This window comes from Callospermophilus lateralis, chromosome 4, assembly GCF_048772815.1.
Source record: "Callospermophilus lateralis isolate mCalLat2 chromosome 4, mCalLat2.hap1, whole genome shotgun sequence".
In the NCBI taxonomy this organism is placed as follows: domain Eukaryota; kingdom Metazoa; phylum Chordata; class Mammalia; order Rodentia; family Sciuridae; genus Callospermophilus; species Callospermophilus lateralis.
The window spans coordinates 153,837,072-153,862,239 of NC_135308.1; the positions used below are offsets into that span (position 1 = coordinate 153,837,072).

The following is a 25,168-nucleotide window of genomic DNA, read 5'->3' on the forward strand; positions in this document are numbered from 1 at the left end:
GGTTATGGAAAGGCTCTCATTTTTTTTTTAATCCAAAGTGCATAGTGAGAACAAATCAAAGCATTTTTCCTTTTCAGCATCAGTTTCACCTAAACATTTTCCTACGAGAGGACTGCTCAGATGCCTTGTCTTTGTCCTCCCACCCTCTAAAAATAAAAATAAAAAAATAAAATAAAATAAAAAATAATAAAGTCAAGCAGTTTACACATTCATCAGCCTGGTAAACAAACTTTGCCAGCAAATAGAAGTCCTACTATTGTAAAGAAAATTGATAAGACAAAAAGCACATATGATGACCCAACTACTGTGTTGTTGGGTAATTTATAAGGTTGACCTCCGACTTCACTGATGTAAAATCCTATTGGAAATATTAGGGCAGCCATACAGAAAAGGATCATTCCAGTGAATGCTATCCATCGAGCATATTTTGCAGCTTCTCTTCGCCAGTGGGAAGCCACCAGCAAACCACATGTGACAGTCAATGAAATGATTCCCATGATGATAAGAAACAGTGTGGTGACCCACTCTGGGGGCAGCCGAGGAGGGATGCAGGTCCGGTCTCGTCCATGGACTGTTTGACACTGTCACACTAGCCCCACAGTGAGTGCTCCCGCCGACTCCCCGGTGTTGATCCAGTCGGGGTTGGCGATGCTGGCGATGCCGAAGATATCGGCGGCCAGAAAGAGACATCCTGAGATGATGGTCAGTTTATCCATCTCCCCGCCCCGCTCTCCCCACCCCCTGAGCCCCGGGCAGGCCGCGGCCTCAGGCCTCCTGCCCCATGGGTCGCCCCCGGGGCCGGAGTCCCCGCGCCCCCTCCTCCCTTTATCTTTTTGCTCAAACTTCCTTTCTTTGCCTTTCTGCTAAGGGCTGTGAGATGACTCATCTCCCACTTCCTTCTGGGCAAATTCAGTGCCTTTGACCTTCTTCTTGGCCTCCCTGAATGACCTGACATTCCTTTTTCTTGACTCGTCTCATTTCTAAGCTTCAGGAACCACATGCTTCACCTTCATGTTCAGCTCCTTTCTCTGCCTTCTCTGATGGATCCTTTCCCTCCTGCTAACCCCAAAGTGAGGACATTTCCTCGGTTTATATCCAAATGTCTTCTTCCTCTGTATTTCCCCCCTTAGAGAACTCGCCTACGTTCTCAGGCTCAATTGCCACCTGTTTGCTGATGATGCCACCTTTATCCTGAGCTCTGGACACCACACACACACACACACACACACACACACACACACACGTGTGTATATATGGAATCGGCCGCCTCCCGGCCATGTGGTGCATTCCACGGGCGCTCCAAACACGTGTTCAGAACTGCTCTACCACAAACATCAAACATCTTTCTACTACAGACTTGACTCTCTTCCTTCTGAATGTCTTCCCAAATGCAGAGGTAAGAAGACTGTAACACCTCAGAACATGCTGGATACAAATGCCGTCATTAACCTCAGAGCCCCGGGCTGCCCTGACATCCTACCGTCCTGGCCAGCCGTTCCCTCCTCCACTTTTGAAGTTAATGATTTAGCAAAGCTTTTCCTTCTCAGGTCATCCTCCTCCGATCCTCAGTGATGAGGATTTGGCTTCAGAGGTCCCTGAGAGCGCACTAGAAGCAATCAGAAGAGAATTGCTGAAGCCCTCACCGCCCATGTCTCCACCCTCTAGGAGCCAGCCCCATAGGCTCCACCTGCCACTCACTGGGGAAGGCTGCACTGCCCCCAGGGAGTCCCTTGCACTCTGTGGACTCTAGGACATTAGCTCCCTAGCTTCTCTCTGCCCTGCGTCACCTGTGCTTTACTATTAGATCGTATCCATTACGTTCAAACCTGATATAGTACTGTCCCCATTAAAAACCCTTTCTTGGTTCTAGATTCTCCATCAATTATCATTTGTTATTTTTTCTATTCTACTTTACAGGATAGACCTGTACTTCTGGTCTCTGCTTCCTCTTTTCTGTTCCCCCTCGAACCCACCCAGCACCCCATTGTCACCGTGATCAGTGCCCCCATGCTGGGATTCCTCATGGCCAAATTCCAGCTCTCACTTCTATTAGCCAAGCCGCTGCATTGCACATGGATGACCGTCCCACCCCAGAACACTTTCGCCATCTTGCTCCTGGGACCCCATGTTGCTCTTGATTCTCACCATTGCCTGATCCCCACCACCTTTGTGGATCGTTCTTCACCTCCTGACCTCCAAACAGAGGAGCCTCCCAGGCTCGGCCCTCCCCGACCCACGCTCCCCGCAGAGTGCTCTCACGCAGCCTCGTGATTTTAAGTACCATCCATGTGCTGATGGTTCCCAAGTTTATGTAGCTCCGGCTGCTCTTCCCACCTCCCTTGGAGGCCTGTAAGGAGCTGCTCACTTAATATGTCATCAGCCAGCCCCTGACCTCCAGCCTCTCCAGCCCGGCCCACAGCCCCCCCCCCATCTCATTAATGGAAGCACCTTTTATCTGAACAGTCCCCAAGTCAACTGTGAGTGAACAAATTCATGTTAAGTTACATTTCTGTAGTAGCTGTTACAGCAGCCACAGGATACTAATACTAGCTACGTCGTGAGTATTTGGGACTGCACGGTCTCTGGGACGGCTACTCAACTCTGCTGGTATAGTGCAGCCAGAAATTGTGCACAAACAAGCAGGCCCAGTCGTGTGCCAATACCGATGGGAGTGTGTGCCCTGCCTAAGAGGCAGCATTTGTTGAGCTTCAGCAAATAGTTGCTAGATAGGAACAAAGACCCTGGGTGACCAGATCCATCAGTTTCTCAATCTGCAATTCCTGGGTTTTATGAGAAATTTCCTGGCTTTGATTGCCAGCAGTGATTTTCAGTTCTGGTCAATAACATGCAGACCGAGTGAAACACACCTGTTTGTCCACGAGTCTCCAGGTGTACCTGTGATCTACAGAGTGCCTGACCCTGGTCACTGAAGACATGGAAGACATGGTGTCTGTTCTCGAGGGCTCAAGTGAGGGAGACAGGCTCTTGACCTAGGGCTGCAGTAGAACTGGGCCGAGGCCAGAGAGGGGCGGGGGTGAGGGGATGCTTCTACCTAAGAGGAAGAGGAGGGGAGGGTGGGGAAAGGCCACTGGAAGGGCCGATGCCTGTGGTGAGTCTTGCAAGGTGAGCTGGATCAGAAGCAGCAAGGGTTGCAGTGGAGCTGCTGCAGCAGGGTGGCAGGAGCAGAGCAAGGCCCAGGAGAGAAGGAGGTGTCTGGGCAGGAACAAAATGCTCCAGGCTGCAGGTCCCCAGGGCGGGGAAGAAGAGGACCAGGTGGAGTTGGGCCAGGAGGGAGAGGAAGGAGCTGGACATCAGGGCCAGGGACGGGCTTTGATTTATCTTGAGGTCAAGGGAAGTCATGAAGATGATTCGTTTCTTGTGGAATGAATGGGGGCTCTCCAAAAAGATGAGTTCAAGACCCATCTCTCCAGATCCCTGAATGCGGACTTATTTGGGTGCCGCAGATGTCACCAAGTTAAAATGAGGACACACTGGATCAGGGCTGGGCTTCGTTTAATGATCTGGTGTCCTCCTAAGAGAGGAAACGGGGACACACACCTACACCCAGAGAGCCGGGTGGGCAAAGAGGTAGGGATCAGGGTCAAGGAGGAGGGACCCCCAATCAGGGGGGCAATGGCCCCAATCAAGGAGCACAAAGGGTTTTCATAAACTGTCAGGAGCTGGAAGAGGTAAGGAAGGGTCCTTCCCTGAAAGTGTCAGGGACATGGGGCCCTGGTGACACTTTGGTTTTGAACATCTGGCCTCCAGAACCCCGAGAGAACTCATTTCTGCTGTTTTAAGCCACCCAGTTTGCCGTACGTTGCTATGGCGCCCCCAGAAAGGAGTACAGCCATTATCTCAGTGCACCCTGAAGGTAACCTGTGAGGTGATAAGCCACTGTCACCTGCCCTGAGCCACAGCCCAGCAGAGGCAGAGACTGTTGTCATCTGCTTCCCAGATTAGGAATCGGCAGCCAGAAGAGTGATGTGGCTTGCCTCAGGTCACCCAGCTGGCACCTGGGAGAGATGGGCTGAGACTGCGGGGCTCTGGCTCCAGGTCCCTGCTCTGGGCCACCTTGAGCCAGGCTTCCTGGGGGCGCCACGCCGCCTCGAGCGGTTGGTTACTGCCCTCCTTCTCTACTCCACTAAGTGGCCTCGTCTGGGATCCCGCGATGATCAGATGGGACAGAGGACATGAGAAGCACATGGTAGAAAACCTGGAGCAAACTGTGAAGCGGCCCCAGAGGGAGCCAGGAGGATTCCTCACAGATGCCACCACCCAGAACCCTGATGGTGACCCACGTGGCCACGAGGACAGGTGCCACAGTGACGCTTTTTCCAGCCTGGCACCAGCCCACCAGCGCCGTCCCCGCTGCCTGCCCTGGACGACTACTTCTCTGAATCGTGGAGTCTCTTTAGCTGCCACGACTCCTTCATCCTACAGAGGAGCCAGCTGGGACATGGAGTGACCTCTCCAGGAGCACGCAGCTGGGGGATTCTGTCCTAAGCATCTTTCGTGCCCTGGCTGTGCCTGTTGGTGTCTCAGCCCGCCCCCCCGCCCCCGCCCCGTTGACCTGAGGCACCTGGCAGCCCTGTGTGGTGGAAGGATCCGAGAAAGAGGACCTGGCGCTGGAGCGCTTCAGATCTCATTTCCCGGCCTGGGCCAGCCCGGCCCTCATTTCCCCATCATCGCGCAGAGACCTGGTTAGAGAGCCGTGCTGACCCCAGTGCACTGGGAGGGATCCCACCCAGCGAGTTTGAAAGAGCCCACGGTGCCGGTGGCTGGTGGGAGTCAGACCCAGGTCCGTGGGGCTGTCCAGCCGGGCTTCGCCTGCGAGCTACGCTGCCTCCTCAGGAGAGGGTTAGTGGGAGCTATAGCTTGGGTACTGAGTGTCCCTCGAGGGACAAGCCTGTGCCACTAGTCAGCATCCCATGCACCCCACACTCCCCGAGTCCGTCCAACTCCTGTGTCATGTACGGTGCCATGTGCTGGGACCTAAAGAAATCAAGTCTGTATTTCCAAGGAACTCAGGGACCAGTAGGAGACCCAGGGAGACGCAGAACCGCCAGAGTCCGGCTTCCTGAGACTCGCAGATCGGCTCGCGAGTTCAGGTTCGCAGCCTTTTCTGTAGTAGCTGACTCTCCCCGCTTACTTCCACTGTCTTGGAGTGAACTTGTTTTTCCCTGTTAAATGCCAGCCTTGGGGTTACTCTAAGCAATAAGATCCCAGAATTTGTAGGTTCCACTTGCTCATTAAATTGGTTTCTGCCACACAGTGTGCCAAACAGTTCACCGCTAAATAAAAAGGGCACGAGGATAAACCACCCAAACCATCGCATGCTGTGCCCACGCTGTTGCGAGGCGGTAAATAATTGCCCAGGTAGCAACTCTGGTGCTAGACTAGAGGCCCGCCCGCGGCCACACCAAGAGGCCCATGGCTGACCCCACCAGGCCTGGCTGGTGGACACGCAGCGGGGTCCACGGTCTGATAAACGGCATCTCTCAGGCAGGGCCGGTCGGGCAGGAGGCAGACAGGTCCGGGCCTCCCCGCGGGTCTCAGAAGCATCTGCTTCTCCATGCCTACGCCCTCGGAGGCGGGCAAGATCACCGGCATTTTCAGTTTTCTAGACCAGAGGCTAGAGGCCAAGGCGACCTGTGATGTAAGTCCACATTTTTCAACCTTGTGTGGCCACCAGGACCCAGTGATGGAGGGATGGCTGACATTCCTGTGGGAGTCACTCTCCTGGGCCGACGCCGGGGGAGGATCATCCCGAGGGCTTGCATTTAGCCACGGCCCCACCCCAGCGTGCCTGCCGACAAGCAAGGGAAAGAGGTGACATCACCTTAAAGGCAACCCCGAGCACGCCTTAATTTATTTCTTAAAAAAAGAAAATAAAACACAAAGTCCAGGACATCCACAGTCAGCAACAAGAACTTGTTTGTACAGGGATACGCCCGGGCCTTGGGGTACCGCTTCTTGTTTCATTAGAATTGTCTGCAACTATTTGTTGAGCACCTATTATGTGCTCACCCGGCTTGTGAGAGATGTTGGGTGGACCGTGGTGGCCCAGGATAGATAGAGTTCCTGCCTCCACGCGGTAGGTGGGCGAGGATGACATGGACTGAATAATCATCCAATAAATGAAAACCGCGTGTGATCCCCATGGGGACCGACACCTGGCGCTGGTTTACGACAGCTGATTCTGTCTAGGACCAGGTCCGAGGAGGTTGCTCTGGGAGAATGATGATGGCCAAGGACCCTGGCGGCCAGACTTGGGGGGACCCCATGGGAACATTCCTAGTCACTCTGTTAGGTTTCAGGCACAGTCTCCTGGACTGTTCGCTGTGACGTTCCAACATAGGAGTTACCGTTCCTGCTTCACAGGAGAGGAAGGAACCCTGGCTCGGAGGGGACAGAGCCAGCTAGTGGCAGTGCTGAGGTCACACCTGGGTCCAAGGGACTCTGGAGCTGTGCCTTTCCTGGAGTTAAACCGCGTGTCCCAGAGACGCATTAGTGGGTACCGTAGTTTGAGTACCGACTGTCACTCAAAGGCTACGTGTTAAAGGCTCAGTCCCCAAGGTGGGAATATCGGGAGGTGCTGTGGCCCTTGGTCGGGCCCCATGGGAGGTTCTTAGCGCTTTTGGGGTGTGCCCATGAAGGGGATTTTGGGACCCCCATCTCTTTTTTTTTCTCTCTGCTTCCTGATTCATGATGTGAACCATTTGTTCCACCCTGTGTTTTCCACCATCGCCATCCAGTGCCCTCACTAGAAGCCCAAAGCAATGGGGCTGCCCAATCTTGGTGGAGAATCTCCAGAACCATGAGCTAAATCAACCTTTTCTCTTTATAAGGTTAATTGCCTCAGGGATTTTGTCGTAGTAATGGAAAGCTAATACAATAGGAAAATATTACAACTGTGATGTCGTCTGCAATTCCTCCTTTGACCTGCAGTGTCATCAATGGTAAGTACTCATGCCTCCGTTCTGCAATGGGATAACTAGAGCCGCAAAGCAAATCATAGCAGAGGGAGGGAGCTGGGACAAAGAGCTCCGTCTTATAGCAAGGCCGTGTGTGAACTGCAGTCACCTCTACGCCTTGCCAGGTGTGACGCAAGCATGCTGCGCTCTAAACCGAGTCCCCTGAAGCCTCTGCCTAGCTCTCTGTTCCCTCCTGGCCTTCATGCCTGGTGACACAGTAGGCAGAAGCCATCGGTCAGCTGTGGGGCACCACAGCTGGTTTGAGCCTGGCTGAACTGGGCTCTAATTTCCTGGGCTGTAACTGGCCCTGGGAGACCAGCAGGGACAGGGGATGGGTGTTCAGCAGCCTGTCCCCAGGAGAGACCTGCAGACATGGATGACTGCTGCTCAGGATGGAGCAGAGCCTGTGGAATGGAGCTGGCCCGTCTCCTCTCCGCCTCCCGCGGGGCTTGGTATTTTCCACCCGAGTGTTGGTGGAGAGCTCCTGGCGGAGGCCCCGGAAATTTCTGTCCCCATCTCCACCCTTGGAAGCCATGCCACAGAGGGCTGTAATCCGCCAAGTACCCTACCAAGGGGAGGTCACACCTTGATCTCAGAGGGTCACTGTGTTAGTTACTGGCTAAGAGCCTGGGCACTGGAGTCACCGGGCCCAGGCCGAATCCTGGCTCCCGTTTACCAGCCGCGTGACCCGGGCAACCTGCGAGGCTTCCTGCCCCTTCTCCCTGCATCCTGCAAGTGGAGGTGAGGATATTAGCCCCAGAGTGAGCTGCTGTGAGGGTCAGATGAGGGGGTGTGGGTTAGCACTTAGCAGGACCGGCTTTCTTTTCACTCTCTTGCAGAACAGTTTTCATTCTGACCAGAAGGAACCAGCAACAGGAAGGGTCCCCTCCCCTGGCCATGGAGCTGCCCTCTTGCATCCTCCCCTCCCTGTCTTCTGGGGGGGGGGGTCTTTCCCCATTTAAACCTCTTCTGGAGGAAAATTCCGTGGTAAGAAGGAAAGGGAATTCTAACAGCGGAGCCTGGCGTCCCCGGGCTTGCTGGATCCCGGCCCCAGGGGCCATCAGGAGGGAGTGCACTGACTCTCTGCCCCCCCCTGGACCCCCAGAGACCAGCGGGACCAGAATTGTCCTTCCCACTGGGTACCCCGGGGAGCTGGGGACCCACAGAAGCTGGCACCCGGCCTCAGTTTGCAGCAGAGGCCAGTCTTGATCCTGGAAGCTGTGTCCTCGGCTCCCTCTCTGCACCTGCTGAGCGTCCCTGCTGGTCTCTGAGGCCCGGCTTCTGCCCCCAAGTTTCTGTGACCTGGCTGCCTGTCCTGGGAGCTCCTGGGGCAGAAACAGGAGAGAAAGAGAAACGACAGGACCACGCCCTCAACTGGGGAGGCAGGAGGGAGTGGTGTGTGGACTGTGGAGTCCCCTGGTACTTCACCCTAGTGTCACCGTCACCTTCTAAGACTGCTGGTCCTCGTGCCGAACTCTGGAGCCAGAGCACCTGCCTTCAAAATCCCAGCAGCACCGCTCAACGGCGGGGTCACTGCAGGAGGCTCCTCGAATTACCCGTGCCTCCGTTTCCCTGCCTGTAAAGTGGGGGTGATAATAGTGTCTACCTTGTGCACTCAGACGGGGGCACAGGGAGCCAATGGCGAGAGGCGCTGAGTCCAGGCGGTGGGTGCTGTCAGGTCCCTCTCCCTGGCTGAGTTTCCAGGTGCCCTCCGCGGCTCTCTGTTGAGGGTGAGTCACTGCCCCCCGCCCCCCCTCCTGGTGTTCTCACCCTTGCTCCAGCCTCGCCCCTGGAGGGTGGGCCGGCCTTGTGACATGCCTTCCATGGACGGTCACAGCGGAGGTGCCAGATGCACGTGGCTATGTGAACGGCCTCTGTGGCTATGTGAACGGCCTCTGGAGAGGGTCACACGGCGAGGACGGAGGGGCTCCAGCCACAGCCAGGGGGAACTGAGCCACCGAATGGCGCCGTCCGTCACGTGAGCCAGGAAACGGGTCCCTCCCCAGGGGTCCCCCTAACGGGCAGCCCCCGGCTGACACTTTGGTTTTAGCCCCCAGGAGACCCCGGCGAGCCGGGCCCAGAGCCCCCAGCACAGGAACCGTGAGGTCTCAGTGTGTGCTGCGGTGAGCTGCTGAGTGGTGGCAATGTGGTCACACGGGTAGCTAATCCGCAGTCCCTGTCCCCTCTCCGCAGTACTCAGACACTCTGCCGTGCCCGGGGCCTGTTCAAGGTGGGGGTCCTGGAACAGAGCAGGCTGGCTTTATGCACATGCCCAAGGCGTGGCCCTGAGCACTGCCATCAAGGTTTGGCTTGGCCCAGGGGGACACAGGCGCTCAGATGCCTCTGCACTCACGTGGGCAGGGCTTGAGCCCCACCTGAGAGGCGGGGGAAGACTCAGGACCACAGTGTCCTCGGTGTCTTCTGTGGCTGGAAGGTGGGGGAGGGGTGGCAGCCAGCGCTGGGTTACAGGGCGAGGGGACCCTCATGGCTCCTACGTGGCAGGGACAGTGCCAGAATTGTGTCTTCTGACGTGGGCACAGTGCCCCTCCCCGAGTTCAAACCCGCTGCTCTCCTCCTCGGGAGCACAGAGAGGTGACACTGTGGTTCCTGGTGGACTCTTGGGCCACTTGGAGTCAAAGGGCCCCTCTCTACTTTTTGTTCTTGGGCAAATGGACGTCCTCCTCTGAGCCTCGGTCACCTCTTCTGCAAAATGGGCTCATGGTGCCTTTTCTCCAGGGAGCCCTGGGAGGCTGAGGGGGACACCACCCGCCGAGTGCCTGGCTCCAAGCAAGGGGTGGGAGCTCGGCCGGCTCCCCAAATTATATTCCTGCGCGAGGGTTAGGAGCACCTGCACCCTCAGTGGTTGAGAAAACTTGGGGCAAAGTGCTCCTGACATTTCCCAAGTGGGTATTCAAATGCCAAGGTTCAGGCCCAGCTGCTCCAAGTTTAGCTGCTAACCTGTGTGCTGTTGAGAGATACAGGAGGAAGTTAGGGCACTGGGGATGGGCCCTTAAAGAGGCATCAGGACCCCCGGCTCTTCCTCTCTCTCACAGCCCCCAAAGCAACAGGGCTCAGTGACCATGGACTGAAACTGTGATTCCAAATAAACCTTTCCTCCTGTAAGTTGATTATCTCAAGTATTATGTTACAGTATCGGAGAGCTGACTAATAATCCACCAGATTAAAATGACCTAGTAGAACTTTCTCCTCTGGCAAGAAAGAAGTCTTCTCTGGTGACCTTTACTAAAGGAGCCCCCTCCCTGTTCCACCTCCATCAAGTCACTGTGCTTTATCGCCTCCGCTGCATTCAGACACACCAAAAAATGGTTCATCCATCCACTGACAATTGTACCACTCATCTCCCCCCGTACAAATCCAACTCTCCAAGATCTCACCACAGAGACTGTTGGGTTCTTCTTACGGCTGCATCTCAGTTCCAAAAATAGGATCAGACCCTGTGTAGGTGCTCAGTAAATACAGTCGGGGTGAATGACAGACTGTGTCTTGCTTTTGCCCATGAGACTTAACCCAAGGAGGAAAAGGAGGAGAAGAAATCCAAGGAATTTGCACCACTTCAAAGAAAAATGTTACAAAGACAACATTCTAGCAAAGCACAACCTCACGTACTCGCTGGGCACCGTCCAGGTCCCAACTGTGCTGAGCCTTCAATGTGAGGTCCCTCATTTAATCCTCATGTGGCCTTAGGAAATAGGTGCTCTTAGTACCCCCAATAAATAGATGAAGATATTGAAAAAATATCAGCTAGAAAAAATGCGACCTCTTGCGTAAGAGCTCAGGAAGGTTCAGAATTAGCGTCTGGAATGCATGTCTGGCTGGCTCCAGGCTCAGCCGCTCCACAGTGCAGAAGCTGATAGTGCCCTTATTTTTAAGAAATATGAATTGAAATACCTAGGGGCACGGGGATCACGTCCACAACTCACTCTTAGATGAGGGAAAGTGTGTGTGTGGGTTGGGGGGAGGGGGTGGGAGGGATGGGGACATAGTACTATGTTAACATTTGGGGAATCTGGGTGAAAAATCTGTGGTCATTCTTTGAATTATTCTCGCAACTTTTCTCTGAGTCTACGTTACATCAAAATAAAACATTTCAAAAAGTGAATGGTCGGAAGGAGATGGTCAGAAGGAGACGCAAGCGTGTCACAGGAGGAAAGCACGGGCCCACATGCTGGACCACAGGGCAGCGGGAAAGGCTGGGCAGGCTGTGGGCAGGGAGGCCGGGCTGTTGGGAGGGTACGTGCAACATGGAGAGGACCAGCCACACGGCCCCACCCTTGACCCCCGCCCCTCCGTGAGCATCCTGAAGGATTCCAGAACCAACTTCCAAACCCAGCCTGCTCTCCCCTGTAGCTACTCAGAGACAGGCACGCCCACGTGGTCAGGGAGAGTGGCTTCCCCAGCGGAGTGGCCTCTACTATGGAGGTCCATGTGACATGCCACCCTCCCCAACGCAGGACAGGAGAGGGGCATTGGGCTGCTGGGCCTCATGAACATAACTCTCCGGGGAAGTGGGAGAAATACACTCTGAACCGGTACCCAGAGAGGGTGATGAACTCCTCCAAGGTCACACAGGAGGCTGGACTGCACTGGAGCATGGGGTTGGAAGTTCCCAAGAGCATTTTCGTTCCTTTCCCCACCAAGACTCTGCTACAAAAGGGCTCCTGTGGGTCTCCAGGCCTGGCTTCTTGAAATTCAGATACCATCTTTCCATCGTTCCCCGAGGCAGCTGTCCCTGAGGGAAGGCAATGTGCGCCCTTCCCAAAACAGGGACTTTGGATCCCACAGACCTCGGTGACATCACTTCTACTGGGATGGCCTTAGGCAAGTGACATAACCTTCCCCGGCTTCAGTGTCCTCAACTGGAAAGTGAGAACCACGAAGCCACCCGGAGGGCCTTGTTGGGATATGGAGTCATGATGTTAGCGAGACCACGGGCCCCGATCTAGGTGCTGGGAGGAAGCGGTGGAGCGTGGCTGAGCCCTGCCTGCCGCACCCCATTCCAGTGGGCAAAGACAGAGGGCGGCAAGTCCTGGACCCAGCATTAATCTGAAAATTAGGACCATGGGAGGCACCAGCGACCAGAGGCGGCTGTCCCCTCCCTGGGACAGGCCTTTCTAGGAAGGGTCTCTGAGCTGGAAGCTCAGGATGAGAAGGAGCCCAAGGCCATGGCAGATTGGAGAGGCAGAGAGAGGACGACCCAGGGCCATCGTGGAGCAGGGACTGAGCTCACAGTGGGGACGGGAGAGACGGAGCAGGAGGCGAGGGCAGCCCTAGCAGGTCCCAGCCCTGAGCTGGGGCTGGGAGGGCCAGGCCTGCGCATTTACTGAAGTGCACTTTGGACCCAGCAGGATTTTGAGCAGGAGCTATACCAACGTTTTGCTTGAAGTGAGAGAACACGTGTGTTGTTAGTGCCTGACACACAGTAGGTAGTTGATAAAGGAGAGCTTTATCATAGTTTATGGTCCCTCGGCTTCACCACGAATCACTAGCCTCCCAGAGGTTGTGTGCCTTTATTCCGGAGGGGCCTGGGGGACACGGGGTGCACCTGCCAGGAAGAAGGGAGAGGCTGGAGCCAGCCTGGATCCCTGCGATTTCCTCCCGGATCCCTCCGCCAGCTAGAGGCCACCACCTGGCCAGGCCAAGGGGCAGCAGGGCAGGCTGGCCGGGCCCCTCCAGCTGGCCGCAGATCCAGCCTCTGAGCTGCTGGCACATCGTTGTAAAAATGTGAAGCATCCCAGCCATTTTAATTACCGGGTGTTGCATAAGCAGCCACCAGTTCATACAAAGGAACAAAAGACAAAAAAAAAAAGATTTTTCAGCATGTCTCAGCCTCACCCTCCTCCCCTGCCACCAGGCTTCAGTCACGGCTCCCAGGCCTCGCCAAACACTCAGGTATGTGCCCTCTCCTTCAAGGTCTTTTTTCTCCACATACTTGAGGCAGAAGCAGTCCCAGCTACCTCTGAGCAGTTGGGAAAGTCACTGGACTTATTCCTACCTGGCAGGCTGACATGGTCACCGGCTCCCCATTGCACACAGTGAGTCCGGTGGGTGGTGGGTCTGTCTGGGCACCAAGTCAGGGGGCCGTTAGTTCCTGGATTCCAGAAATGACTTCCTTCTCCTGAGAAGGTGTGCACCCCCCAAACGCTGTCCCAGCAAGACCTCAGAGGGGAGAATGACTGATCGTTCCTCATGTGGTTCAGAAGTCCTCCATGATTCCTTGGGAAACTGGGAATAGAACCACCACTCGACCCAGCTATCCCTCTCCTCGGTCTACACCCAAAGGACTGAAAAACCGCATACTACAGGGACACGGCCACATCAATGTTTATAGCAGCACAATTCACAATAGCTAAACTGTGGAGCAACCTAGATGCCCTTCAGTGGATGAATGGATTAAAAAATGTGGCATATATACACAATGGAATATTATTCAGCAATAAAAAAGAACAAAATCATGGCATTTGCAGGTAAATGGATGGCACTGGAGAAGATAATGCTAAATGAAGTTAGCCAATCCCCAAAAAGCAATTGCCAAATGTTTTCTCTGATATAAGGAGGTTGACTCATAGTGGGGTAGGGAGGGGGAGCATGGGAGGAATAGAGGAACTCTAGATAGGGCAGAGGGAGGAGGCAGGGGATTAGCAAAGATGGTGGAATGTGATGGACATCATTATCCAAAGAACATGGATGAATTGGTGTCAACATACTTTATATACAAACAGAGAGAAAAAAAGTTGTGGTATATATATGTGTAATAAGAATTGTAATGTTAAAAAAAAAGAATAGCGTCACCTTAGATTAGGTAGAGGGAAGTGAAGGGAGGGGAAGGCAGGGGATGCGGGGATAAGAAAAGTAGTAGAATGAAGCAGACATCATTACTTTATGTACATGTGTGACTGTGTGACCAATGTGATTCTACAATATGTGTACTCAGAAAAATGAGAAATCATATCCCATCTATGTACGATAGATCAAAGTATATAAGGGCATTCTACTGTCATGTATAACTGATTAAAATAAATTAAAAAATTCTTAAAAAAAGAAGTCCTCCATGCCTCTTGATTCTGACCTTTTGATAGTCTCTGAACTCTTTCTCAACTAAATCTAATCTAATGATTTGCTGTGGACCAGGCACTGGGCTAAGGATTCAGGAGCCAAAACTCAGCTCTAAGTCAGCTCACTTCCTCAAGATGGACCACAACACTGAGACCCACCATCCTGGTAGAGTGTGATGAATTTAAAGTCAGATGGGGGGCGGGGGGTTAGGGTTAGGGAAGGCTATCCCCAGGAGGCAGGGCCTAAGAATGAGAGTCCTAGTAATAACAATACTGACGGGGCCATCCACCATGCTGGTCTGGGCCTCTGCAGGCTGCTAAATGTCCCCTGGGTACCATCTCATTTATTCATCAGGAGTCTGAGATCAGCTCCAAGGCTGTCCCTTTGCTGCACATAAGGACACTGAGGCTCAGGGAGGTCAAGGTTCTTGTTCAGGTTCATACGGTTCGGCAACGGGGCCGTGGTGTGCTTAGAAATTCTCACCAGCCAGCTCTGCAGGGCCAACGCCCGGATTTGCAGCGTCTGCCAAAGGCTGGGGTGTAAACACTCCCTCCATGGCCAATTTCAAGTTACCGCTGTGGTGCCCCAGATTGCAGAGCTGGGAAGAAGGTGTGGCAGCCCAGGGTTATGTAATGTTTGCGCACACAGCTCGCGACAGAGGGGTAAAACCGGAAGAGGGGACGACAACACAGTGAAATCCGGTGGGTCCCTAACTTCCGATGCTCTCACTGATGATTTTTGCAGTTTCTGAACTTCGCAATGGAGCGAAATGACATCCTGCACTTCAGATTCTGAATTCTGATCTTTTCTGAGCTAACGATACCAGGCATGGACCCCTCTTGGGCTGCCAGCTCCCAATCAGCCCTTCCATCACCGGGGGGACACCTGACACCCCACGGTAGACGGCACTGCTAAGCTCTGCGACCCCCGACAGGTCAGGTATGCAAAAAGGCATTTTGGATTCATGACATTTGTCACCTACAATGGGTTTCAAGTCCAGGAACATTTGTGGTTAGGAAATGCTGAGTTTCAAGTGTTAATTGTCCTTACTTTCAATAGACTTTATTTAATTGCGAGTTTTTATAATTGCATTTTTAATAACAGCGATATTTAACACCTGACTCACAGAATTCTGGAAAAAGTAACCACTGGGTCTCCCAAGCCTAAGTGTGTTGGCGCCAGGTATACCACCAGCGCCCCTCGCCCTCCTCAGCCTGGACCGCATTCCTCGGCCCGGGTAGAGAAGCATGGTCAAGTGAAAGGAGGACACACGTCAAGGCCAAGGAAGAAGCAGAGACCTAAGACATGGACAGAAGAGAAGAAAAACAGTAGTCGGTGCTTGTGGAATGTTTTTAACGGATCACCAGGGTGCCGAAGGATGGCGAGGGGCCCAGGGTTAGACTGTGAACTTCAGATTCTGGTTCCTGCACTTACTGTGTGTCCCTTGTCCAAGTCACTGAACCTCTCTGTGCCTCAGCTTCCTTTTCTGCAAGATGGGCATCGTTGTAACAGCCTCGGCATCACAGAGTGGTGAGAATTAAATACTTCTACACCCACAAAGCACGTAAAACAGGTTTGGGTACCTAATGCTCACTCAGAAGGTTGGTCATTTATGATTTGATCTTTGAAACTAGTTCTGGGACCTCATGTCTTCCTTGTTTTATAGAAAATGTGTGCTTAGAGAATGATTTGGTAGATGGAGGAAGACAGGACTTGAACAAATATCTGGGTTCTGGCTGCTATGTCCATCCCGATGGCTGGAAAGCATACTGACCCCGAGGAACACTGTTCCCTAGGAGGACCTGCTGCCAAACACGGAACCCCACGGGGCCGTACCCAGCTCCCATGGTCGGTGGGTAGGAGGCGTCGGGGGAAGGAAGACTTATCCATGGCAGACACTGGGCATCTGCCCCCTGGTCTCTTATTTTCTAACCTCGCCTTCTCCAGGAAGAGGCGGCGGGCAGCAGAGTGGTCAGGAAGGTGGGCTCCTGGGCCAGGTGGCTCTGGCTATGTGACCTTGAGCAAGTTACCTGTACCTTAGTTTCCAAGTCTGAACCCAAAGGGCTGGCAGTCATCATTGCTCTCAGGGTTAGTAGAGAGCAACAAAGGTGCAAGCCACCTTGAAGAGGGCCTGGCATCCGGCAGGCGTCCCACGGGAATTAGCGGTCACTCTCCAGGCTTTACTTTCCCTGCCCCTCCCCTTCCCTGCTCTCTTCTCTGGGCATTTCCTGGGGTGGCCAAAGAACATGCTACTTCTTTTTATTTTGTTGGTACTGGGGATTGGACCCAGGGCACTTAACCAGTGAGCTACATCTCTAGCCCTTTTAATTTTTTAAATTTTGAGACAGGGTCTTAGGGTCTTGCTAAATTGCTGAGGCTGGCCTCTGACTTGGGGATCCTCCTGCCTCAGCCTCCTGAGTTGCGGGGATGATAGGCATGTACTAGTGCACCCAGTGGGAATACGCCACTTCCTATAAGTAGAAACCCAGACTGCAGGCTACTTGAGGCAAGGGCTGGTCTCATTCACCTGGATTCCCCTGGGGTCACACCCCGCAACAGGTTATCAGGGACAAATGCCACCGTGCCCAGTTGATCCTCAGGTAAATCCTGTGGGATGTGAATCTCTCCTTCACTTGACCTTGAGGCATCTAAGAGGAAGAGAGAAGAAACAGCTCCTTCAAGGCCACAGTGAAAAAGTGAAGACGGATTAAAACCCTTCACAGGCCTTTGTCCCTGGCCCCCTTGTCGGGCTGCCTTCCAGAAGATTCCACGGGGAAGTTAAACCCAGCCTCCTGGTTTTACACGTGAAGGAAAGGGATCCAGGGACACAGTCAAGGTCACAGGGCTTTGGTGGGTGGCAGAACTGGGACAAACACCTGGAGTACTGCCTCAATCTCGTGTTTGAAATTCGAGGAGGAAATGGTGTCATATCCAATCGCTGCTAAAAAATGTCCTGCTCCCTGGGCCATCAGCTCCCCTCTGGGTTCGGCCCGTTCTTTGTAATACAAATGTAGTTTTCCTGTGGCAACCCTCCAGATTCTGAGTCAAGCAGGGCACACCCACCGCCCGAGGTCGCCGCCTGCCAAGTTCCTTCTCTTGCCGGCAGACCAGACAGAACTGGCGCTGGGTCCCTCTTCCTGCTGCCCCCCACCCCTTCCCCAGCCCTGGGGGGTGGGGTGGGCAGGTGCCATGCCTCTGTCTGCTTGTTACATCCCAGAATGATCCAGAGCTCTGAGCGCTGAATGAGGGAAAGAAGAGAGCGCCAGCTCCAATGACCAGCGGACCTGTGGGCGCAGTGACCACGGAAAGAGACCTTTGGGTCTAAATCGCAGCTCTGCCCCTTCCTGGCTTGGAAGACACTGGGCCCAATAGCTGCAGGTCTCTGAGCCTCAGTTTTCTTGTCTGCAAAATGGGCAAGCGATGACCTCTATTATGTAGGGTTACATAAGGTTTAGAGAAAATACTGCCTCCAAAGTGCCTTGTCCACAGCGGATGTTGGACGGTCGTGAGTCCTCTTTTCCTTGTTTTATAAGTCTCTTCCAGCTTTCGCCCTTTGTCAGCTTTACCCTCTTGATGAAAGTTATAGGGCGGGGAAAATGACTATTTGCGACTATTTCTCCCTGGTGCCGCGCTGAATCAGAAAAGCCTGGGGTGAGGGGCGACGAGAAGGGCCTCAGGGCCTGGGTCTTTGTTTTGCTTCTGTCAATAATCCTGTGCGACCAGAGAAATGTCCACCTCTCTGGGCCCAGTTCTGTGTCTGTAAAACGAGGAGGTTGAACTCGGGGCTTTAGAGCTTCTCCTAGCTGTGACCCTCTGTGCATCCAGGATACGGGATTCCAAACGCCTCCCTGATCCGCAGTTGGTGGCCCAGCTCTAGGATCTCGTGGAACCAACGCAGGGTCCCTCTGTGGTTCTGTCCCCAGGAGTTGTTCCCTTAGGTTTTTACCTCCTGGGGACAGCTTCCTTCCCAGCTCCAAGCCCAGGGCCTGGCGTGTGGCAGGGGACACCCCACAGGAGAGGAGGAGGATGGGAACCGAGTCCCTCGCCCCTCCAAAGAGCTGATAACCCACCAGGACACTCCAGCCGGGAGCCCGGGGAGTCTGTCCGTGAAGCTTTCATCACGAAGGGCGGCCTGCAGTCACTGGCCAGGCTGGGTCTCGGACACCGTGGTAAGTGGGACACTCTAAAGGAAGACTTGAAAACCTGGGGGGCCAAAGTAGCTGCCCTAGGGATGATCGGGGGCTGGTGACGGAAATCTAACAAGCAGCGCAGAGTGGAGGGGCCCTTCTGTCCTTTCTCCTGTAGGCTGCGGCGGCCGCTTCCAAACGGGCAAGTCCAAGGCCCCAGGGGAAGTGGTTCTGGTCCTGGCTGGATCTACTCCAGAATCTCAAATCGAGATGTACACGGATGACAGGAATCTCAGACCACCCCGTGGCCACACTCGCCGGCTGCCATTGACCACTGTCCCTGTAATTGACATCTGCCCCGGGGAAGAAGAAAATCAGCCAGAGGGGAAAGATGAGGTCTTTGGTGACAATTTCTAGCTACTGTCACCTCGTGGCCACATGGTGTGCTCTGTGCATAGCCCCTGGGACAAAATCGTTGCCGTCAAGGAGGTCACCAACACTGGTTCCACAGTTTAGCTGTTGTGAATTGTGCTGCTGTCAACACTGATGTGGCTGTGTCCCTGCAGTAAGCTGTTTTAAGTCCTTTAGGTATAAACCAAGGACTGGGATAGCTGGGTCAAATGGAGGTTCTATCCCAGGTTTCCCGAGGAGTCTCCATACTGCTTTCCAGAGTGGCTGCACTGCAGTCCCACCAGCCGTGTTTGAGGGTGCCTTTCCCCCCACATCCTCGCCAACACTCACTGCTGCCTGTATTCTTGATGATTGCCACTCTGACTGGAGTGAGATCACATCTTAGAGTAGCTTTGATTTGCATTTCTCTAACTGCTAGAGATGTTCAGCCCCTTTTCATATAATTGTTGATCGATTGTATATCTTCTTCTGAGAAGTATCTGTTCAGTTTCTTAGCCCATTTATTGTTTATTTGGTGTTAAGTTTTTTGAGTTCTTACATATCCTAGAGATTAATGCTCTATCTGATGTGAGTGTGGTAAAAATTTTGCTCCCATTCTGTGGGCTCTCTATTCACCTCACTGATTATTTCTTTTGCTGAGGAAAAGCTTTTTAGTTTGAATCCATCTCACTATTGATTCTTGATTTTATTTCTCGTGTTTTAGGAGTCTATTAGGGAAGTCGGGGCCTAATTTGACACCATGAAGACTTGGGCTTACTTTTTCTTCTATTAGGCAAGGGGTCTCTGGTCTAATTCCTGGGTCCTTGATCCACTTTGAGTTGAGTTTTGTGCATGGTGAGAGACAGGGGCTTAATTTCATTTTGCTGCATATGGATTTCCAGTTTTCCCAGCACCATTTGTTGAAGAGGTTATCTTTTCTCCCAATGTATGTTTTTGGCACCTTTGTCTAGTGTCAGATAATTGTATTTATGCAGGTTAGTCTCTGTGTCCTCTATTCTGTACCATTTGTCTACCAGTCTATTTAGGTGCCAATACCATGCCGTTTTTGTTACTGTTACTCCGTAGTACAGTTTAAGGTCTGGTAGAGTGATGCCACCTACTTCACTCTTCTTGCTGAGGATTGCTTTGGCTATTCTGTGTCTCTTATTTTTCCAGATGAATTTCATAATTGCTTTTTCTATTTCTATGAGGAATGTCATTAGGATTTTGATTGGAATTGCATTAAATCTGTATAATGCTTTTGGTAGTATGGTCAGTTTAATAGTACTTATTCTGCCTATCCAAAAACAAGGGCAGTCTTTCCATCTTTTAAGGTCTTCTTTAATTTCTTTCTGTAGTGTCCTTTAGTTATCATTGCAGAGGTCTTTCACCTCTTTTGTTAGGTGGATTCTTGATGCCCTTCAATAGATGAATGGAGAAAGAAACTGTGGTATATATACACAATGGAATATTACTAAGCATTAAAAAAAGAATAAAATCATGGCATTTGCAGGTAAATGGATGGAACTGGAGACTATCATGCTAAGCTAAGTAAGCCAATCCCCAAAAACCAAAGGCCTAATGTTTTCTCTGACAAGTGGATGCTGATCCATAATTGGGGGGTGGGGTGGGAAGAATGGAGGAACTTTGAATGTGACCAAGAGGAGGGAGGGGAAGGGAGGGGGCACAGGGGTAGGAAAGGTGTTGGAATAAGGTGGACATCATTACCCTAGTTCCATGTATGAAGACGTGAATGGTGTGAATATACTTTGTGTACAACCAGAGACATGAAAAATCGTGCTCCATTTGTGTACTATGAATCAAAATGCATTCTGCTGTCGTGCATAACTAGTTAGAACAGATAAATAATTTTTTTAAAAAAAGGATGTCTTCAGATGTAAGGCCCAACAGGGGGCCAAGGTCAAGTCTGAATTAAGCTCCAAAATGGGCAAGAACAAGCAGTTCTTCCAGAAGCTTCAGCTTTAGATGTTCTTTGTTTCCATCAAAAATCCTTGAAAAAAATAGAGAAACCAAGGAATTGCAATATTCCCAGTGCAGAACACTCTGGGAGGGAGGCGAGGGAGGCAGTGGTCGGTCTGGAGCCGAGGACTGAGAAGACCAAGGAGCTCAGAGCGGGCATCATGTGTCGGGCATCTCCCTGCCCAGGGAGAGGGGCTTTGGCCAGGGGGCGCGGTCGTTCCCTTGGCACAGACTTTGCTTCCATCAAAAGGAAAATTCCAAAGACTCTCAGCCTAAGCCCTTTCTTACGATGACCTCAATCCTTGGGTCTGCCACCCACCGCAGCAGTCTTCAGGCGAGAACCTAGCTTCCCACGCACCTCCGTGACCATCGGGGAACAATACGGGTCCCAGTGACATGAGTTCTTGGTCCTGTGAGACCACCTCACGGGAAACAAGGACAAGGGGCTTGTGGTCAGTTTGCTGGTCTCTTCTGAATCATTTGTGTCCCTGAGACTGCTCAAATAACTGGATTCCAGCACCTCTGTTCCGGTGAATCTCCAAGGTGATCACCGGCTTCGCTCCTTTTCCTGCCATTTGTTGATTACTTTATTCTTTTGATATTTGGTGAGCACCTACTATGTGCAGGTTCTGGGTAAGGCATCCGAGAAGCACCCAGGTTTGCAGGCTGACTAGAGGAGAATCAGACCATGGACGAGAAGGGTGTGGGAGATGCCCCAAAGGAAGTCTGGGGAATCCACGGTGGGTGGGAGCAGAGGCATGGCGGGGGGGGGGGGGCGGTGTGGGGGGGTGGTTCAGTTCTGCTGGGGCAGGAAGAAGGCCAGGAAAACATGCATGAGCTGGTGACTCCAGCCGAATCCTGACGGATGAGTATGTGATTCCTGGAGGGAGGGGTGCAGGTTGGGGCATATGAAAATGTGAGATGGGAGCGAGGACAGCGTTCATTTGGACAGATCAGGAAGGACAGGGCCTGCTGTGGGGTATCTGCAGGGGCAGTGGCCACATCATATTATGCACGAACAGGGCCGCCTCTAGTTGCAGTCTGGGACGCCACTGTGAGGAGCCATATCCCAGAGGACCTTGCACGTCTTTGGAGTGTTAGGACTTTGTTCGGAAGGCCCCGGAGAACGTGTGAATCATTTTAAGCCAAGGAAGACATGATTTCAGAATTACATTTGAAAAGCTGTACGGGAGCCACAGTGCGAAAGCTGAACTTGATAAAGACTGCAGGCAGGATGACCAACCATGTGACCGTTGACACTGTCGGGAATCTGTGGGGGCCCGGATCAAAGAAGAATCAGTAAAAACAGAGAGAGAGAGAGAGGGATGGTTAGAAGAGACCTGTGTGGAGAATCTAGAGGACTTGGTGAACGGTGGTGTCGTAGGAGGGAGAGAGGGCAGAGGACAGGGAGCTGTGGACACCTGGAGTCTGGGGAAGCCCTGGGACCTGCAGGTGAGATGGTCCAGGAGGGGACTCATGGAGGGGACAGGAGAGCAGGGATCCTGCTGTTTGCAGGCCTCTTCCTGTGCACACGGCATAGGTGGAGCAGAGACCTGGAAGGCAGGTGAGGTTGGTTGGGGCGAGTATGGAGGCTAACAGAAAGGGAAAGTAAGTCGGGGACAGAGGATCCCCAACATTTGATGTCAGGAATGGCCTAGAGAACCTGCCAAGATTGAGAAGGTACAGTTAGAGAGGTCAAAGCCAAAACCCAGAGAGAGAAAGGCGTGTCAGCCACCAAGTTTAAGGATGGGATCAAAGCTATCAAGTGCTCTGCAGACATCCCCACAGCACTGAACAAGGCGGTTTCAGTTCCAGCAGGTTCTGCTGAAAACAGGTCAGGTGCCTCTGCAGAAATGAGATCTCTACCCCATCCGACAGGAGCCGACTCATTCCTGTCGTGGTCCGACCCAAGTCCCGGGACCTGCGGAGACGGAGACCATCGCGCGCCTCTGCATGAGGCTGAGCGTGCAACCTTCAAAGGAACCACAGAGGAGCTACTCATTTTTAAAGGAAAAACACATGCCCTCCACAGGCATACGGAACGCATTAAACAGGGCCTGAGCTGGAGAAGCCTTCGTCCTTCCACTTCATATTTTTTTTTAATTATTTTTTTTCTTCCACTTCATATTATCCTTCACAGAAACTGTCCACTGCCTGAGCCCATGGTCATTTAAAAGAAAAGAAAAACAACAAAAAAGGAAGAGCTGCAATATTTAACCCCGCTTCCCATCTCCCACCGTCCCAGACAACATGAGACACAGAATGTCTCTATTGCACACATGTGTTTTCTGGCTTAAAATTCCTGGGAGTAGCTCCCTGTGGAAAGAAACATGAAAACCCCAGATCCACGTGAAGGCAGCCAGAGACTCTTGCAGAGGGGTCTTTGCTCCCCTGGCAGAGCTGAGGGAGAGCTGGGGCGAGAGGCACCCTGCAATTGACTGCCACGAAATTGGCACCACACAGAAGCAAGGAAAGGTGTTTACCCCTGCTGGTGCCCGACACGGGGGAACCTGCCATCCCAGGTTCACGATTGCCCAGAGCTGGGCAGCAGCCCTGCTGAGGGTCTGGCCAGGGCTCATGGGGATGGGTGGACCAGGCTGTCTGTTGCTTGGAAAAGGCTATTTTGAATATAATGATTTTCACATGGGCTGTGGGGTGGGGGAAGGCACTGCGGCTGGGGTCTGAGGGGGAGAGGGAGGGAGCCCGGGGGTGCTTCCCTGGGAGGCACCAGAAATGGACCACGTCCTGTCAGCACCTTCCCCGGGTCGCATTTCCAGAACCCAGCTCTGTTCTGGAAGAGTGGGACTGTGGCATCCTCTTCGGTGTTCCCAGACCACCCCCACGGGGCCCCAAACCAGTGATTCACAAGTGTGTCGCTTGCCGAGAAAGCTTCCAGCCCTTGGGTGGACATGTGGCCGGCACAGGGGTGGAGGAGCTCGGGCAGCTGCAGACCCTGACGGGATGTTGACCGAGCGCTCTGTGACCACTGCAGACGGGAGGGGTCAGCTTCGCCCACTCAGAGGCACCCGCACCCACACACCACGTGGAACGGTGCCTGTCTTCCCGGGGAGACTGCAGGCAGCCACGGGGTGTTCTCTGGCTTACAGCGCCCCCTAGCACTGGCCAGAGGGATAAGGCTCAGGGAGCCTCCAAGGACTCCCCACCTGCCTAGGGACCGGCGGCAGTACTGGATCTATTCCACCCATACTTACATGAACTCTGTGTTACAAACACTGATCCCTGTCCTCAAGGGGCTTCCAGTCCAGGAAGGGAAACAGGGGAGCAAACATATTACAGGCAGCTAAATGCTGTAAAAGAAGGAAACAAAGGCTACTATGGGGATACATGGGAAGGGAGTCAAATGGGGCTTCTGGAGAAGGTGACATCTAAGCTACGAAGGATGTGCAAGAGTCCCATGAACTCTGGAGTCAGCAGGACTTGTTTCCTGACATTTTAATGCTCGGAGTCCAAGAGGCGGAGAGATGGGCTTTTCTATCTAGGAGAGAGCGAGATGGGAACTCAACAGTGGCGACTGTGAGACGGATGGATGTCCTTCAGTCTCGGGTACATTTGCTTTGTGTCCAACTTGCTTAAATGCGAGATCTGTCTTTCCTTCAGAAACCTTCCTGTGTCCCTGAGAATTCCCCATGGGGTTGCAGCCTTTCTGAGCCAAGCACCACCTTGGAGACCATTCACTTACATCTTTTGCCAGATAAACCTGGAAGTTGAGGACGGGACAGGTATGGTGCCTTATCCAAGGGGCAGGTGCCTGGTTGTTCCATGGCTGTGTTCACAACAGATTTCAGATCTGGATTTCTTTTCTACCCTGGTCTCCTTTAATCCCCCAGAAAAGTGCTCATGCATCTCTTCTCAAAGGTATATTCAGAATGTTTTCATAAGGCGTCTGATAGTAATTGAGAAAGGGAAAAGGCGAAGGCCCCAGAGATAAACCTCTTAATAATAATAATGAAGCACTCTTCTTGTAATGATTGGCTCCGAGGGTTCTCAAAAGGAGAATCTATTATCATAACAGAGGACTGTTTAGTAAGCGTGGGTAGAAGTTCTCCAGGAACTGGGCACTCTTTGAAGAGACTCTGAAACAGATTTGCCTATGGGTCAGAAACGCAAATCCAGGATCTGCGAATGGCTGGAGTTTTCCAGGTCAGAGTGCAAGCATTAGGTCACGTGCTCTAGGTAGGAGGGCTGAGTCCCATGAATGTGACGGAGCGAGCCAGATAAGGAATCGGTGGTGGCTGCAATACAGTCTTGGCTGTGCTGACAGCTGACTGTGAGTCTCTGGGCAAGGTTCTTCACCTGTCGGAACCTTTCTTTTCTTACCTATAAAGTGAGGATGGGCAGTCTCTGCGGTTCTTTTCATGACCTTTCCATGTCCAAGAAAACACTTCCTATAGACTCCAATATCCTGTAATTTGATACATAAGGGGTGTTCAGCCTCAGAAATTTGAGGACAGGCCAGATGGATATTAAAACTTCTTCATTTCATTCCAGATTTATAAATCTGTCATTGTTCTTCGCTGTCAAAAGAAAGCAGGAGACCTGGTGTCTCCATTTCTACCATTAGCTCCGGGTTCGCTGTATCTAGGTTATGCAGTGAACCTG

The 25,168-nt window shown here is 52.7% G+C and overlaps 1 protein-coding gene and 1 pseudogene across 2 annotated transcripts in view; both read right to left on the bottom strand.

Moving 5' to 3' along the window:
- The window catches only part of Syn3 (synapsin III), a 374,313-nt gene that overhangs the window by 180,319 nt on the left and 168,826 nt on the right, over positions 1 to 25,168 (bottom strand). The window lies entirely within an intron of this gene.
- On the bottom strand, positions 213 to 716 carry LOC143397198 (uncharacterized protein C16orf52 homolog B pseudogene; annotated as a pseudogene).